The sequence below is a fragment of the Apis florea genome, unplaced genomic scaffold (genome assembly GCF_048593485.1).
Source record: "Apis florea isolate Af1SG1 unplaced genomic scaffold, ASM4859348v1 contig_3496_pilon, whole genome shotgun sequence".
Classification (NCBI taxonomy): domain Eukaryota; kingdom Metazoa; phylum Arthropoda; class Insecta; order Hymenoptera; family Apidae; genus Apis; species Apis florea.
The window spans coordinates 1,055,664-1,073,186 of NW_028256773.1; the positions used below are offsets into that span (position 1 = coordinate 1,055,664).

Sequence of the window (17,523 nt, forward strand, 5' to 3'; positions counted from 1 at the left end):
TATTGCGCCTGTGGGATGCACGCTTCCTCCCTCCTATGAATTATGTATCGCGGCTAGCCTATCGGCCGCCGCTATGTTAATTTCTTTTTTTCTTTTTTTTTTTTTTTTTTTCCAACGAGAACTTCTGGGATCGAAGCGAAGCGTGATAGACGTGGCGACTGACGACTGGTCCCTGCCACTCTTATCGGTCGTTTCATTTGGATAACGTAATTGGAGTAACGCGAGTTTCGTTGAAATCACGTTTCGTTACGTCACGGTCCTGGAAAATTTCTACTTTCCAGATGGATCGATTTTCGACACGAAACTTCCTGTCGTCGTTTAATAATTCAAATTTAGTTTTTCATCGATTCGATGATCGGTCATGTGTTTTTAATTTGTTTTTTTGAAAAATTTTTCAGCAAAAGTCGCAAAATTTTATTCTTTTCTTTTTTCACGATCATCGAACGAATCGAAATTTTCTCTGAAAATCCAATAAACTTTTTAGGGATAACCACCGTTCGAACCACGTCCTCCAATTATAGCCGAGTACACAAACCATAGGTATAATATATACCATTGTTTGAACGAGACAAGTTTCGCTCGAACGAACGAACGTCCCACGTGCACGGCCATCTAGATTTTCGTGGAGCGGGTGAATAAAACCGGGATACAAACCGGCCCTCAATTTGTCCAGTCGCCGTGGAAACTCCGGCTAATTATCTAACGTCCAAGCGTAATTTCTCGTTTCGAGTTTCCCTCCCTCTTTTGGGACTTCCTGCGAACTCGTTTCCGCGACGATCCGCGACACGCGTCTCTCCTCGTCCTCGTATTTATAGAAACGACGACAATAAACGCTCGTTAAATAGAACGAGGCGGGAGGAAGAGGAAACGATTCTCGAATCCCCGAGTCCCCCTAACGACCAAGGCCGTGAGCCTTGGTTTCGCTGAAAAATGTCGTTTCAAAGAGTGCAGGCGAGATGCTCGAAGTGCCTGTGGAAGTGTCGTAACTTCCGCTGCCACTTCTTCGATCGAGTCGACGGATGAAGCGATCGACGGAATACGTTTGGAATCGTACACAATGTGTTACGTCATTGATATTTGATAGGGCTTGGACAAAACTAATGGAAGAATTTAGAGATTATTCTCTGCGGAAATAAAGTGAAGAATTAGCAAAGCGAAGACTTTGACAATTTGGATGAAATTAAACTTGTGCGAATAAAAACTTTGAGAGATTTACTTTCACGGTAAAAATATTGATAGGGCTTGGGCACGAAATTAATGGAATTTAGAGGTCCGCGGAAATAATGGAAATGAAATTAGAAGGGGATCCAGTATATCTAGAAAGAATTAGCAAAGCGAAGACTGTTGGACAATTTGGACGGTCATGGATGAAAGTTGGACGAAATTAATGGAACTCGTGCGAGTAAGAACTTTGAGAGATTTGCTTTCACGGTAAACAAAAAATTATAATAATTTCAAAAATACGAATTTCTACTGTAAAAACGGAGAGTTAGATCGAAGCACGAGTCGCGGCTACCTCTAATTCCCGAATCTCTCCGGGGATCCGGCGAAAGGGAATCATTTTTCAATTTGTCGCCGGATTTCCACGGTGCGACGGTGTTATTTTTACGAGGAAGCCGGGCACCGGGGGTTACATTAGTTGTCTCGCGGCGGCCACAGGCGGCCGGGAACTTAATTTTCGGATGTTGTCCGCGCCCTGGCCGTCGAAAGTGCTCGTGAAAACAAACGAGCAAAGGACTCTCGAGCATGCTCACGGGGGTCCTGTCTGCTCCTGGAGGCGAGTAACCTCGCTTCGCCTCCCCTGGGATAACGAGCCGACCGTTTTCGACCCATCCCTTTCTCTTTATCCATTCCCCTGTTTCACCTGACAGCTCCATTGTGTTCCATTCGAATTTTGTATCCAAGCTTATTTCCACGCTATGAAAATCCACGCTTCTTCGAGATTATTATAGTTCAGACGGATGTTTTTCTTAAGATCGTTTTTAAAAAATTCACACGAATAATTTAATAACGATGAAAATGAACAGTTTGCGTCTATATCGTTCATCGTTGTGTCGTGTAATTTCAGCTTTCTTGACAAGTTATCGACGATAAGATTTTTAATCCTAAAAAGTTTTTTTTCCCGTCCAACCAACTAAAATTTCTAGAAAAAGTTTTACGCAGAAATCAAACTGTTTCAAATCGAATAGAAAGATATTCCTTTTCCTCTCGATCCTCTTCTCGATCGTAGTTCTGCATGGAACGATAGTAAATTTAGTAGTTATGCGGATGTTATGCTCTGTGAGAAAAATGAACGTGATTCAACTGTTATGTTTCCCGTTTAAAATCGTAGTAAAATCGCGTTTGTTTGCCTATATCCTGTTCAACCTGTTGATCCGAGTTATAATTCGACGTTACTGCTCGTCAACGATATCACGGATTTTTAATGTTACATTTACTGGCAATTTTGTCAGAGAAGAGTTTTTATTCAAAAGCGTAGCATCGATATAACACGCTTTAATTCAATATTCAGATAAATCGTTGCAATTCAAACTTGTCGCAGTTTTAAAGATCACGTTTCACATTAGAGAAATAAATAACGCCGTCCGAAAAATATTACAATTCATTCGAATCTGCGCAACACCCATTCAACATATTTTCGACATATAAAGTTCCCTGTTTTACGATAATTGATGAAGTAACATTCGAATTTCAAACTCTGAATCAACAATATATATATATAACAAATATCAATCCGATGGTTTAATTCACAACACGAGTGATGAATAAATTCGATCGTATCGTCGTTGAAGGAAGAAATAGATCGCGGAAAAAATCCGCGCGAAAACGATTGCGAAACGGGCCGCGAAGAAGGCCGCCGCGAGAGCTGTTAAGGCCCGAAAGGGGTATTCGCGGCGTTGGGCAATGGACGGGCAGCCTTTGATTCCGACGATATTTACGGCGGCCACGGTGCTCGAGGTTTCGCTGAACTAGTTTTCTACCGCGAGTGGTGCAAGGATACGACACACATACCTGACGCGCGGCAAACATACGTAAACAGGGAGCCGCGAAATGCGTAGAAATCGATCCGCGCTTTCTCGATCCACGGTTTTCCTTATTTCGAACATATGAATTCACGGCGACCAGCACGTGGTTTCTGAGAGAATCGAGATGATTTTCGAATCGTCATCACGAGGATGTTTAATAATTAGGGATTATTACAACGAAGTCGAAGTATTATTGTGAAAATAATTGTATCGGGTGATTGATTTTGTTAGATATGTATGTTGAAATTGGGCAAAAATAAAACGATACAATTGTTGTTATTATTATTATTTCTAAGAATATTCAAACTACTGACACGACATAAAACTATGTCGAAGAATAAAAATACATTTTGTATTCACAAAATTTTATCGAACGAAAATAACAGTTTTTATTTCTAAAAAAAAAAAAAAAAGAAAAAAGCTAAGGCATCTAGTGCTCGTGTACGTGTATTCTAGACACCAGGTCGTAAAAATCAAAGGTATACGATGTTGTAGTTACAGTTGAACGATGGTATTTAAGAATTTTCAGAGATGTCATTACATGTTTCGTGTATCGTGTGAAGTTTATATATAAAAAGATTTAAAAGACATTAAGTATACAAGTGAGCGCTTACTCGATTGGGTGGGCCGAAGTTGCTGGTGGATATCTTTAGAGTTCTAATTATGCCGGGATTGGCAGTACCATAGAAATACTTTTAGAAGCATGATATACATACACATAACAGACATCTGTGTGAGATAACATAAGATCTCTCGAATAATTTTACAAAATTTTTTTTTTCTTTTGAACAGAAAGAAAAATTTATTTCGTAATTACAATTTCAAATCTATACAAAATGTTTACACGTATACGCGACTCGCTCGGTTTTTTAACGTTCTGTCATAATAACTTATGTAACATAAAGGAAGTCGTAAATATTTATCTGTTTCGTGTGCACAATAAATAAGAGCGATAACAAACTATTTTAAAAATAGTTGTTATTAATATTTATTTATAACGTAGAATCAAAGGTTGCCTCGAGCTTTTTAAATGTAAAATTGTATATACATATTCTCGTCTTTATATATAGTACTGCAAAAAAAAAAAAAAGAAAAAGAAGAAAAAGATATTTTCAATTTTCGCATAAATACAAAGTTTTCCAATCTTTTTTTTTTTTCTTCTTTTTTCTTTTACGATAGACAAATAACAAGCGAAATTTAAAAATGCGCACGTTCGACGAAATACGAAGCAGGCTTCGATAAAAACTTATTCTTTCCATATAGATATTGAATTAAGTAACATTTCCCACGCGTATTAATTAATAAAAAAAAGTATCTCTTCCCTCAACACCTGATCAAGATGGACCATGGATCCAAGAGTCCATCGATTATCCTCTGACTGACCATAAATAAAATAATTCTCGAAGGAACGGGGTTTGAACGTACGGGGATTTCTCTTTACGGATAAAATTTCCATCCTAATTCCATCCCACGCGAAAACGGAGATAACGAATATAACAGAGGGAGCGGAGAAATTAGAACGTGGACGAGGGAGATGAGTTAACGTGGGCCGCATGCAGCCTCGTCGACGGCGCCCATCAATAATACATGGTCGCCTGCTAAATCGGTGCTACCTGGCCCGAATAATGCCTCTAAAAATACGTGAACCCGGCTTCAGGAAGCTCCGTGCTTTGGTGGACGCATACCGGCGGTGTCGACCGTTTTGTTCGTCGGTGACGAACGGCTCCGGCTTCTCGTGCGACCCGCGGCCAACGTTTTCCCAACGTCGACACGGAATTTAATCGCGTTTGAGGCGGCCAGTTGGGAAACACCTCGATGAATTTCTCCCAGTGTCCGTGTCGTGGAGGGCCGTTCAACGTTGATTTGGTCCCGGGAAATGGAGGGAAAAAATTTCAGAGGCGAGAGGCTTTTACCGTTTCAATGCTCGTCCGTCTGGGACGACGAAGATTGTGACGTTTTAATAAGCGTAATAACGAGACTTGGATTTCAGCATAGGATTTTAATTTAACAGATTTTTTTTTTTTTTTTACAGTGATATGCCGTTTCTTGGCGGTGGCAAGGTTCATTATCTGTTATCTTTGTTTCGTTGAGAAAAGTGGAAGTTCAACACGCTTTCGAATCGTTTCGGCAAATGGGATTCGATGGGAAAGAAATGGCTCGAATTTTTCTCTCCCAATATTTGTTATAATTATTAGATCGCTATTACTGTTGAGAAATGGAACGTTCTTGCAGGAAAAATATGAAAAACGGAGGAAAATTGTAGCGTCACATCGGTTAGAGGGTTCAAATAACAGCGTACCATAATATATTATTTCAACAATGAATAATCAATTAGCCCCAAAAATATCCATGTAACTGGAATATTCAAAAGAGATTTCGAAGTCGATAAATATTATTCTAATTCTGCAAATTATCAAACAAGCGATATCTCACGAGAGAAAAATCCAAGAAATCCCAGTCGCGATGAACAGGATCGGTGAACACGATCCTATATCGAAGTTTTAGATCTGTTTAACTCGATCCGCAACTTCGTTGCAAACTGGTGCGAGCGAGGAATCGATCGTCCTACTTTTCTGATAGCGGTGAACTGCGTAATAATTGGCGAGCGTGTTTAGATAAGACTGGTAGTCGTGGCGAAGGTTGTTAGAAAAGCGTCTTGAGAAACGACTTGGTCGTGGTTGGATGTTTCAAGGACGACTCGAGGCGTCTTATTAGCTGATTAATCGGAACGAGGATCGAGAGATGGTCGGCCGCACCGGAACTGATACGGATCTAAACTTGTTGTGTTGACCTGGAAAATCCAAGTTGCTACATCGTAGTTGTCGATTTCAATGTTCTTTGCTACTGTGTTACTTTTCAAAAATAATTTATGAGATGGGGAAATGCGTGTGAACTTTTATAGAAAATGTTAATACAATATATAAATTTGTTTTAGATATATATATGTGTGTGTGTGTGTGGGTATGTCGCAGTGTAGCAAATTTGTTAATGCACAGATCTTTGCAAGAGGTCTCAAAAGAGGTCTTGGATAGATTGAATTGAATTGTTGATGAATAATGACTTCGTTCGAACGGCGAGAGAGATGTTTTAAAGAAGGAGAATCGTTGAATAATCATGAATAGTATTAGAAAGCAGAGTTGTGTCCCTCTAAATTCAAATAAGTGTACATTTTCAAGAATGATTCATGAATCGTGTCGAGATTAATAAAAGAATGAGAAATATATATGTATAGTTCGATGGGGATCGATTCCTATTTCTAGAGCAATTAAACGGTGAACCAGAGAAAAAAAATTGTTGGAAAATTGTTCTGGTTGATTTAGTAAGGATCATCGAGATAGAATTACTCGAACGTATAAATAATTCATACTTTTCTCGTTTCTCGCTTATTGTTACTTAATCGATTAATCGATATTCCCAGTATAATAATAAAGGGTGGAATTTGGTTGGAGATTGTTTGCCGAAGAATCAAGAGAGGCAATTGGTTCGATTGAATTCCATCGAGTCTTCGTGAAATATTTAGAAATGTCATCTTGTAATATCTAAAAGTAATTATTAATTTCGATCGAAATGGAGGATGCAAAGAGTAGAATTGAAGATTTCGTAATCGAGCAATTTTTCTCTGAATCCACTTCCATCTACCAGATCTGTTAGTCTGTGAATTTTTTAGTTAAAACGTTTGACCAAATATGAAGAAGAAACTAAAAATTTTTCCATCAAAATCCATTCAGGAAATAGAGAAAAGTATGCCATTGAAGACACTTTTTGATTTATCCCGATATCTCGATTAGTTGCCGAGATATAAGTAGTCAAAATTAATGCTTAAGACAGAAATTGTGAATGGGACATAGTGACCTATATTTTTTCGTAGAAACACGTACTACGTTTTTCCAGGAATCGCGTCTGTCTCGTCTCGAGTTTGGGATAGGTCAGCGGGACGAGGTGCGAGCGAGAGATCCGAATAAACAACAAGGAAGAAACTAATAAACGATTAAAAATTACCTTTTTCTTTACACGACGATATCTCGGGAACCGAAAACGTTATCGAGATAAATGAAAAAGCGTTTTAAAGGGTAAGATTCCACGCTTCTAATGATCTCTCATCCATTGACCGGAAGTCGCTATCTTTCGAGTTATAGCGGTTTAAATTTTCCCTAATTTCAATAAAAGGTTTAATTTTAATTTGAATTGAAAAAGTGTTTATTCTGAAGTTTGACGTTGCGTATGAAGAAGAGGATGCGGAAAATGATATGAATGAATATTTTTTTACAAGATCGAAGATTAATAAGGCATCCACGCGATGTAAATAAAACGATGATTAAGCATCGGCTGATTGAAAACTTATAATATATTGGTTGAAGATAAAGTGTCGTACTGATTGTACCGTTAATATTTCCATGCAGCTTGAGAATTTAATAATAATGATGTAACTTTTGTTTACTTCGATTTCTATTACCAAGCATTATTTTTTTATCGTTCTTTAATCTTGCGATTACCATACACAATACTATATTGCGATATTATGTAGCAATGTTACATCGATTAGATTAATGCATAAGAAATAATTCTCTCAATGACTAAGTTAATTTCTATTATCCATCTTATTCTTATTACATATTTATCGCAAATGTACAAAAGCGAAATAATATACATCGAATCCAATTTGCCTACATCGGATTTCAAATTCGACGAGATAACATACCCGTTTTAATTTTAAATTATTTCACCAAATATCTAAAGATATTTAAAAAAAATTAAACGACTGTAGAAAAACTACAATCAGTTTCAGCACGCAGGATACACGCTCTTGTGCAAAATAATGATCTAACGCGTATCGTACGCGTGTGAAAGAGGGCTAAGTCGTTCTTAGGTAAGGTACGGGGACACCGACCGTCTTATTCTTCCACCCTGTTCCCCGGGGTGCGAGAGCACGCGACTATCAGACGGCAGGTGTTCGAGATTGTTGCACTCGGCAGATGTTGGCCCAGCCATCCTTACCTTCCTTCTCGCGCACCTCTCCTTCCTTTTAGATCCTCTTCCTCTCGAGACCAGCCACCCGGCTGTGCACCGTTCCCTCTTTTTCTTCACGATGCCCCCTTCCTAAACGTCGAACAACGGTCCCAGACAGGATCCAGATATTCCCTGTTGCCTCGTGCCATATCCACGCTCTCATTGGATGAAGAGACGAAACGCAAGTTTACACAGTGGTCGTCCAGTCTTTTTCTAATGTTTATTATGGCGAGTGTTGGGATGAAGATGAACAAGATGGTCGAGTTTTGGAAAAAAACCACACCTGGATGTTGAGATAATCTGATTATGGTTGTATTGGTTCGGATATTCGGATAATGGTATACGATGCATATGCACTCTGATGAAGTAGAATATTTGTTTTGCAAATATACATACATAATTTCAACATTATTTTTTTTTCTAACAAATGTAGAAATCCAATTGAAACAAATATTCTTCGGGTTATGTTGTTTCTTTAATGTTGGAAGAAATGTTTCTGCAAATTAACACGCGGCAATAAAAGGTGAAGAGTAATTTTCCTCGTCGTTGCTTCAGTGGAGAATGGCTGCGAGAGTGCATACCACAGAAATTTCTACGATGACGACTCCCACGAGGATTTATGCCATGAATTTTTTTTTTTTTTTTCAAAAAATATGAAAACAGTCTTCCATACATCCGACTTTCCCTTCCTCGACAAATCATTTTCATGTTATTACATCAACGACCAACATCCCTCCCTTCGACTTTTAGCGGTACATCGAATATGTCAAGTATGCCATCCGAAACAAATCATAGTAAACCATTTCCTCCATATCTCTACCAACTCTCCACCCATTTCTCCCCTCCTCCCCCTTCGTTAACTTCCGATATCCTTGTAACCATCTCCGAAACTTCTCCCCAAGTACGAAAATTCAAGCACGAAAAGAACTTCGATCCTTCCACTTCCCCGCCACATCCTTCCCCCTCCTCCCCGAGAAGAGGGCAGATAAAAGATCCAGACATCCAGAGACTTTCCGCTGCTCGTTCGACTGGTGAGCACAATCGGTGAGTAATTTTCGGATCGGAAGTTTTCCATCGGCTCGTCAAGTTTTTTATCATCGGTTCCACGGTTTGTTAACCCGCGCACAAGTTTTGCGGAAACGGTCGATCGGCCCGTTAAGAATTATATTATGGCTCGTTTATGCGAAGCCGTTACATCTACGTAAATATGTCAATAGCCATATCCAGGGCATATTTCTGTTTGAACGACAATAATGGAATTTTTATTACGGCCGAGCGTACGAGCGTTCCGTGCCAGATACGGGCTAAACATATGTATGAATTGCCTATAAAGGCGGGGCCCCTCTTCGTGCAGCTTCTTATACGCCTCGAACGATTCGCCTTGTAACTTCCGCCGTTCAACTACTCCGCAGCGCTCGTACACGCCGTGCACGCGTGTCCTCTAACGCTTTTATGGCCATTACGAGGATAATGCGTCACCCGCGGGGAGGAAGGAACCTGCCTCCTCCTCCTCTTTGCCCCCCCCCCCGCCTCGTAAATCTAACGCCTGGTTATTCCTCGTGGCATTGTCGCGACGGATCCTTCGGATCGTAATAGAATCACGCGCAATGCTCCACCGTATTTGTCCCTCGTATTATCGGAGGGCAAATTTACGAGGCTTCCTCCTCGGGAAGGAGGGAAATTCTGTTGATTGGGATCGATGCTGATGGGATTTTTCTCTGTGAATTGTTCTTTTTCAGCCCGTTGGGAGGAGCGAAGGGGGAGGTCGAATCGATATTGGGGAACGTTATATCGTGGTTATTAAAATAATATAAAATTATTACGCTGTTGAAATGTTATGGATGCCGGAGAGCGGGTTTATCTCGTTTAATTTTCAGAAAATAGGTTCGTAACAGGCAACCTTCAGAGCCGCCGTTTATTTTTAACGCAATTAATCAATGTAATCGTGCAATTATTAAAATGTCCTCCTTTCAAGGAAGCCTCTTCTGAAGCTATTAAAAAAAAGTAATTGTCTTGAAAGTGTGTTCTTTCTATAGAATTTATCCTCGATGACTTTTTCTTCTTCTTTCCCTTTTCGTTTCTTTCTATTCGAAAAAGATAAAGGGAGTATTAAAAGGAAGGAATAGAAACTTTGATGACGTAATGGCAGCTTTGAAGGTCGTTTCTAAAGTTGCCAGTTTGTAAGATTTGTTTCAACGAATGGGCAATTCAATTTTAACCTAACTCACCTTCTCGTATTCGATTAATTATTAAATAAATTATTACGCTATTTGAGAAATAGCTATTCGTCCATTCAGACCGCCTCGCGTGTCTACTTCTCCTACGTTTCGATTCTTTTGTAGATATCTTCTTGCACAACAGCGTGCAACACGTAATAAAGAATGGCAAGTTGAAAAGACGCGTAGTTCGGCCTCGAGATCATCGACTCGCCCGCAGGTAAATAGGGGAGGGGGCTGGCGTAAAAAATTAGAAAGGAACGGTCGACCCTTGTTCGTTAGCAGGCTCCATCCTCGAAAAAGAATCCATAAAAGGATCCAGCTCTTTGACAGATACACGGATCCGGCTCGTTAATTTTCTTTCAGCCAGAAAGAGAAGCCGCCCGTTATTTGTCTAGCTTTTTCCCGCGCGCGCGCGCCTTCAATTCGAACGGATGGAGCTATATGGAGGGTCGCGAGGGGCGGTTTCAAGGTAAGCAAAAAAGGAGGAGAAGATAAACGGTGTTGTTCAAAAAAGCTTCTTCGGCTTGCACCTGCCTGGCACGTGGCCTGGATCGTTCGTGTGCAAACCCCTTAAAGAACGCTCCTTACTCTTACTCTCGTCCTCACGAATCCTCGATGGTGTACCGGCCGGAAACCGCTCTTTTCCTTTCTTCCAAGCCTTTTGCGTCGTCCCATCTCGACCGAGATTTTAACGATTCCCGATGCGATGCCTGGCCGATGCCTTTCACTCCGTTTCGCATCATCGAAATGGCCAATTAGCCAAGTTATCGATCACCAAGTGAAACGATCTTCTTGCGACCTTTCCTTTTAGGTTGAACAATTTGAGACGATTCAACGATGCTCGATGAATCGAGAAAGTTTGTTGTGATTTTACGAGAATCTTGAAAATAATATTTCTACATAAAGGAATGTAAAATATGTTATTTTTACGTTCGCGTCAACTCACTGTGCATAAAATTTTCATAAAGAATCTAATGAAAACTGGAGTCACCGGTTATATATATTGAATTAGATAAACGAAATTACGCGTATTGAGTTTAAAGAAATCGAGTGATTTGCACATATATTTTTACCACTCGTTAAAAATTTAACGCGAGACGAGCAAATTCGAGATAATTCGTCGTAAATGGAAATGTCGAGAAGAGTGTTAAGATTCTTCTTGTCTGGTTGGGTAGAGCGGCCGGTTTTCTAACTGCCGGCCATACTCGCATTGTCTGGTCTCGCCAGAAGACGATCGATCCTCCCGAAGATCCTTTCCTTCCATCACGCTCTATTAATCCTGAGCGAACGGCCTTACTCGACTGCAGTTTAGAAAGTGCTTCCGCGATCTCGAGATATTTTCTGGTCGCGCAACTGAATCCGTGTTGATACAACACGGATGTGCCTTTTTTTTTTTTTACGCTAATATAACGGCGGAAATGGCAGAAATAACTGGGATACGAAAAGAGTATTGAAAATTACAACACGATTTAACATTGGAAAGCCTTGTCAAACCTGTCCAAATATTACAGCACAAATCGTTCAATCGTTTAATCGTTCCCTTCGAATTATTATTTACAACAAAGGCATCAAACTGTATATTTATGCAACAAACATTTTTTACAACATAACATCCTAAAAATAAAATACATCTACCAATTTCAAAAATATTAATTTTCACAATCGTATGCGCAAAAAAGCATATCATATCTCAATCTCGTATAAAACTCGATAAAAATTTCACCAAGAATAAATAATAACTTCGACGTGTAACGATCGTTCCCTCCACCGTTACCACCGATCGTTCCATCAACGATCCTCGATGAAGTGATCGATGGGTGTGGTTCGTTTATTAACCAGAAATCTGTGCGAAGGCGGCGTGAAGCCGCTCGGCTCGGGAGCGACGGAGACGGACGAACAACAAATAACGGAGCGAAGAGAAGGAGGGCACTTCCGGCCGGTGAAAGTCTAAGAGATACCTTGGCTAGACGGCGGAGAGACTGCGTCGCACGATGAATCTCTCGCAGGTACGCGGAGCGTGGGGAGCGGATCGAGGGAGAGGGGGCGGTGGGGAGAGATAGAAGGAGGGGGGGGGGATAGAAAACAGCGCGGAGGAGAAGTGAAAGTGAAAGTGTAACGGCGGTGGAAAAGATCTCGTTCTCTGTGTCCTCCAGACGCACGTTCTCTCTCCACCAGGAAGACGGGGGACGAGGTGGAAGAAAAGCTGGCCGTTCGAGCGTCGTTTCGAGCTCGAAATACATGTATCGCGGTGAGAGGCGGCCGAGGAATCGGGGATCGAGGATTCCTCGTCTCGGCCGCATCGTGAAAGCGGACCACCAACAGATGATCGTTTCATACGTGGATGATGGAGGGTAAACGCGATCGACCGTGAGGCGCTCGCTCGCTCGAGACACGCAGCGAAAGTTGCTCGAGAGTTTTAAGGCGAATGGCAAATGGAAGAATAAAAGACTGACGGGGGAGATTACACAGGTGTGCGAGTTTCTTGTTGACGGAGTGTTTTCTTCGATTGGCGGGATACAAGACGCACGCATAATTTTTATCTTGAATCCGAGTCAAGTAATGGGATCTATTTTATTATTATTATCGTTGTTATTCAATTAGCAATTTAAATGTTATCTCTCCCTACTTTTTTTCTTTTTGCGATATATATCTATGTAGCTTGTTAATCGAGTTACAATGAATAGGGTGAATCGACGAGGTTTCCCGTGAAAAGAAACCCGAGATACGTCTTCGTCCATTGGCGACAACTCGAGGGACAGCTGTCGCGGGGCGGAAATTGCGACATGTTGCAAACGACTTGCAACATGGCCGGGAAACGCTTCTTTTATTTTCCGACGATCATTGTTTTCCTCCACTTGCATAGACCTTGGGCGAATATAAGCGGCGAAATACAGCGCGTATTTGCTGAAATTAACTTCGTATTTTCGGCCGCTGTTTCTTTTCGATGGCTCGAACGTCGTCGAGAAATAATTTCTTAGAGAACCACCTGGAACCGTCCCTCTATTTATCTCATAGTTGCTCGTATTTTTGGAAATTTATTAAATTTGGCAGAATATTTTCTTACGGAATTTCTGTTTTCTCTCTCTCTCTCTCTCTCTCTCATCTATCTATCTATCTCTTTCTCTCTTTCTCGTTACAGAAATATTCGTGGAAAGTTAGACGTGGAGTGTTTACCAACGGTCTACTGCCTGTCACGTGATGATTTTTGTGCGAAATAAAAGATGGATAGAATGATAAACAAGTGGTGAAATCAGTTAAAATAACACGATACCGGTGAAGCGTGGCAACAAGTCTGGGAAGATCGTTTATGTAATAATAATAATAACAACAACAATAATAATTGGTTTAAATGCAACCGCAGTGACAAGAATAAAACGACAACTTGCAAAATATCGTTGCAATCCAAGCTCCAACGTGTCGCAAGAGTTCGGTCGGTTTTCTTTCTCGTTTTCTAAATTGCACGTCACATGGCGAAACAAACAACAATTGTCAGCATCGATGGACCAAGTCCAAAGTAGCTCGAGTCACGCGACCACGTATGTCGTCTTCCTGTTTCCTTTGTCCGCCACCGTGCCACGCTTAAGCGGCGTCTCTTCCTGCAACACGTATATATTTTCCACAGGTGGTCTGTTCAATGAAAAAAACTCGATGCGTTAACGTCGCACGATCTTGCATGGATAAAACTCCGCAGAGTTTCGCCCTCGAAAGTTATTTTCCGTTAGAGTGAAAATTATTACCGACGCCTTGTTGTCCACTCGCGAAAATACCGAGCCCACTCACGAAAGTTGAAAGTTATCCTCCGATAGCCACTTTCAACGATGCGGTGGCAATGTACTTGCAAAATTATTTGCGAGAGTTGAAAGTTACTCTCATTGTTGCAGATGGCCGCCCTTCGCCTTTTTTAAAAAAAAAAAAAGTAATTTTCAACGAAGTCGCTCCCAATCCACTTGCGAAAATAACCGTTTACCCTCGAATGTACACGCACCCTTGGATCCATTTTAAAGAAATGGAATTTCTTTTTTTTTTTGAAGAAAAACAGAGAACACTTTTGCTTGAAACGGAACAAAAAGGAAAGAAGCAGAAGTAGAAATAAGAGAAGTAGAAATCGTAAGAGAGCTTATTGTTCGCGACGGCCCACGCATTCGGGGCCGGTGAACCAGAGACCCCGACAAGTATACACACGACAAGCAGCCAAAGATAAGATCGAGGAGTGACATCTTGCAAACGACTCCCTCGGTTAAAAGGACGGGAGAAGCGTCAGGATGGTCGCGTGACTCGACTCATTCCTTGCAGCTCTCCTCGGCCGCGTCGATGATTCTTCTTTTTCCTGCCATTCTTCCCCGCCGGTGACAATGGATTCAGCTGTTTCCGGCGCTCGTGTCGCCGACATACTCAATGAAAACAACGTTGCAACCGAAGCGTTAGCGATCAACCTGCAGATAGAAATCGGATTGTGAATCTCGTTTCTTCATCAAATATGTAGAAAGTATTATGCCTATTACGTTATATTAATATCGATGAATTGCAATTAATCAAATCCACGAGCGCAAGCACTCGTTCCCTTGTTCCAGGATTACTTTTCTTTGACAATAAAGCGCAGAACCGGGATCCAACATCTAACAAAGGAAACGTAATTTAATAAAATAACCATCGCTAATATTATCGACTTGGAGAGCAAGAAGAATAGCAACAATATATCAAAATAATTTGAACAAAATTTGGGTCGCGATTGAATGGGAATCGAACCAGCCAGCCCCCCCTATCACTTGCCCCAGAATCACCGTTATCGACGGGAGCAACGAACGACGCAACAGCGGGATCTTTATTCCAAAGGAATCGAGGGGCAGAGACACGGGGGTCGATAAATTCGAGGCGATCCCGAGGTGGTCGTGGGCAGGTGCGGCGTATTGCGTTGCGACTCTCGGAGGAATGGACACAAAGGTCCACACGTTGGTGCTCCTCGATCGGGGGCTCGATGAACGCGGGGGGAAGGCGAGGCGAGGGGGCGAGGGCCGGGTGGAGAATATAATGCAAGCTCGGATCTTGGCCGCTAGACTCAACATCTGTCGGCAGGTGGCTCGTCTCGGACATGCTCCGTGGCTTGAGCCCTTTGTGCATCCGCGTGCATCGACCTAGCCCAGTTGGCGCGCACGCAATGCACGTGACTCGGCCGAGTGCAGCCGCCTCGACGCCGGCTGCTGCTCCTTGCTTGCTGCTCCTTGCCGCAACGATCCTCTTGTCGGCTGGTTCTTAACCCCGAGATCACCGAGATAAAGGAAGGACTGCACGGAGGACCTGGCCGCTACATTCCTCCACCTTCACCCTCCGGGGGAACATCGTCTCGCGACGCGGATCCTTCTCGTTTCCTCTCATCACGCCTGATATCTCTCTTTCTTTCTCTCGTGAAAGGTGCGTTTGTCCGCTTTTTTACTTTTTTTTTTTCTTTTTTTTTGAGCAAGTTCGAGGAAGTTTTTTTTTTTTTTGTTGTTGTTTCGGAATCTTCGCCTGTAACTTTTCAATTTGTTAAATTATTTTGAATATATACTTGAATATATGTTTATCCATCGTTTGAAAAGAAGTGAAACTCGTGTTAATAATTCCAGAAACGAGCTGTTTGGGCAGCCTCTCTTCCCATCTGCATCATCACCTAATATTAAACGCTAATAGCAGCCACGTTCGTCGGCCATCCTCGCAAGAAAGCGAGGACCGTTAACAAAAGGGGGCCGGTAACAGTAACCTGGCTTGAGAGAGAGAGAGAGAGAGAGAGAGAGAGAGAGAGAGACCGATCTACAGGGAGATCCTGTTCCTCTACACTTGTATACGCACTTGCCACATCCCATGATGTCGGTGCGGAGGAGCAACACGCGGAGCGTTAATTCCACGCGGCGTGAATTTACTTTGGCGCGCTTTGTGCACCAGCTGCCGAATGAAGACAATTATTAGCGGACAGGCGAAGGCCGGCAAAGCTCGGCTTAATACTCGAAAACAGGGCCAAGCCTCCGCGGTGTAGCCTCTAATATCACAGGCCGAGACGCTAACTTGCATATTGCACCTCGGGTTAACCGCCCAGCCTGGCATTAACCACTTTGCCTCGTTTATTATCAAACTCTCTCTCTCTCTCACACACACACACACACGCATACGCACAGACACGCCATTGATTATTATATACCATGTGAACGTGTTGCCACGTTCAAGAAGCTTTTAAGATTAGAGGGGGAGAGAGAGAGAGAGAGAGAGACGTGGCGTGCACGCGTTCGATTACGGCCAATGGTGGACGATTAGACCCTCGAAGGATCTCTCGAGGAGCATCCACCCTGTGCGTAGGTTAGGATCGACCGCCATCACGCTCTTTTATTAATGGACATTATATCTTTTGATGAAGATTATACGTATTTCGCGGGACGGCGCCGCTGGCGGGTCTCGATCGTGGATTCTTGCGAGCAGACGTACCTCCTGCGATGAGGATCTCCGCTTTTTTTTTCTTTTTTGGAGTTTTTTGGATGTTAAAAGTTGTATCAACTTTCTTCTGGACGTTTAATTATGTGGAGTGCTGTGGAATACAGGTGAGCAACATTTTAAAATAAGTGAATGTAATAAAATGTACTTTTATATTTATCGTAAGTAAACGTAAGTTCTTATTTTTTTCAGAGCTTGGTGTTAAAAAAGGTACAAAGATAAATATTTAGGTAAACTTAAATTCGATTCGAAAAAATGCGGTGAGGTGAATAAAAGGAAGCGTATCCCTTGACGTTGAAAAGTTAAATCGTGCCTCAAACGACTATCATCCCAGCAACGGCAGTTCGCTGGAAAACACCGATCCCTAAATTTCAACCGGGTGGAAGATCCGTTAAAGTCGAACGAGGCGTTAATTCCTCGTTTGCGGAAGTTTATCAAGCGATCAACGGTGAACTTTGGCTTCTGGATCACCTTTATACACTTATACCCTTTACCATCCTATCATCCCTCTATTGTATTTCCACCGATATCCAATACCATTGTTTTTTTCTTTTTAATAAAATTTCAACATTACATAATTTACAAATTATTTTTCTTAAACCTTATAATACAAAATTTTGACCAATATCCCTCGATATTTTGAAATGTCTAATCGAAATATTTAATATTTAAACAATTTTCAGGGAAACATCGTGTCGGGCAAAGTTAACGTCTTTTGGCTAACATCATTAATATATCATCCATCTTTGTATACGAACTCGACATCTTCGACTTTGTTCCCTTTACATCTTTTACCCACTTTCTATTCGAGC

The 17,523-nt window shown here is 41.6% G+C and overlaps 1 long non-coding RNA gene across 5 annotated transcripts in view; it reads left to right on the top strand.

Moving 5' to 3' along the window:
• The window catches only part of LOC147656699 (uncharacterized), an 86,889-nt gene extending 69,600 nt beyond the window's left edge, over window positions 1–17,289 (top strand). Inside the window, exons 1-4 of one of the 5 annotated variants that reach the window (XR_015293638.1) lie at window positions 14,324–14,738; window positions 14,824–15,149; window positions 16,638–16,818; window positions 16,904–17,289. This is a non-coding gene — a long non-coding RNA (uncharacterized LOC147656699). Of the gene's footprint in view, window positions 1–14,323; window positions 15,150–15,281; window positions 15,662–15,734; window positions 16,819–16,903 lie in introns of those variants that run through there. The other 4 variants (XR_015293637.1, XR_015293635.1, XR_015293636.1 and 1 more) reach the window with 4 other exon arrangements.
• The last annotated feature ends 234 nt before the right edge of the window (window positions 17,290–17,523 follow it).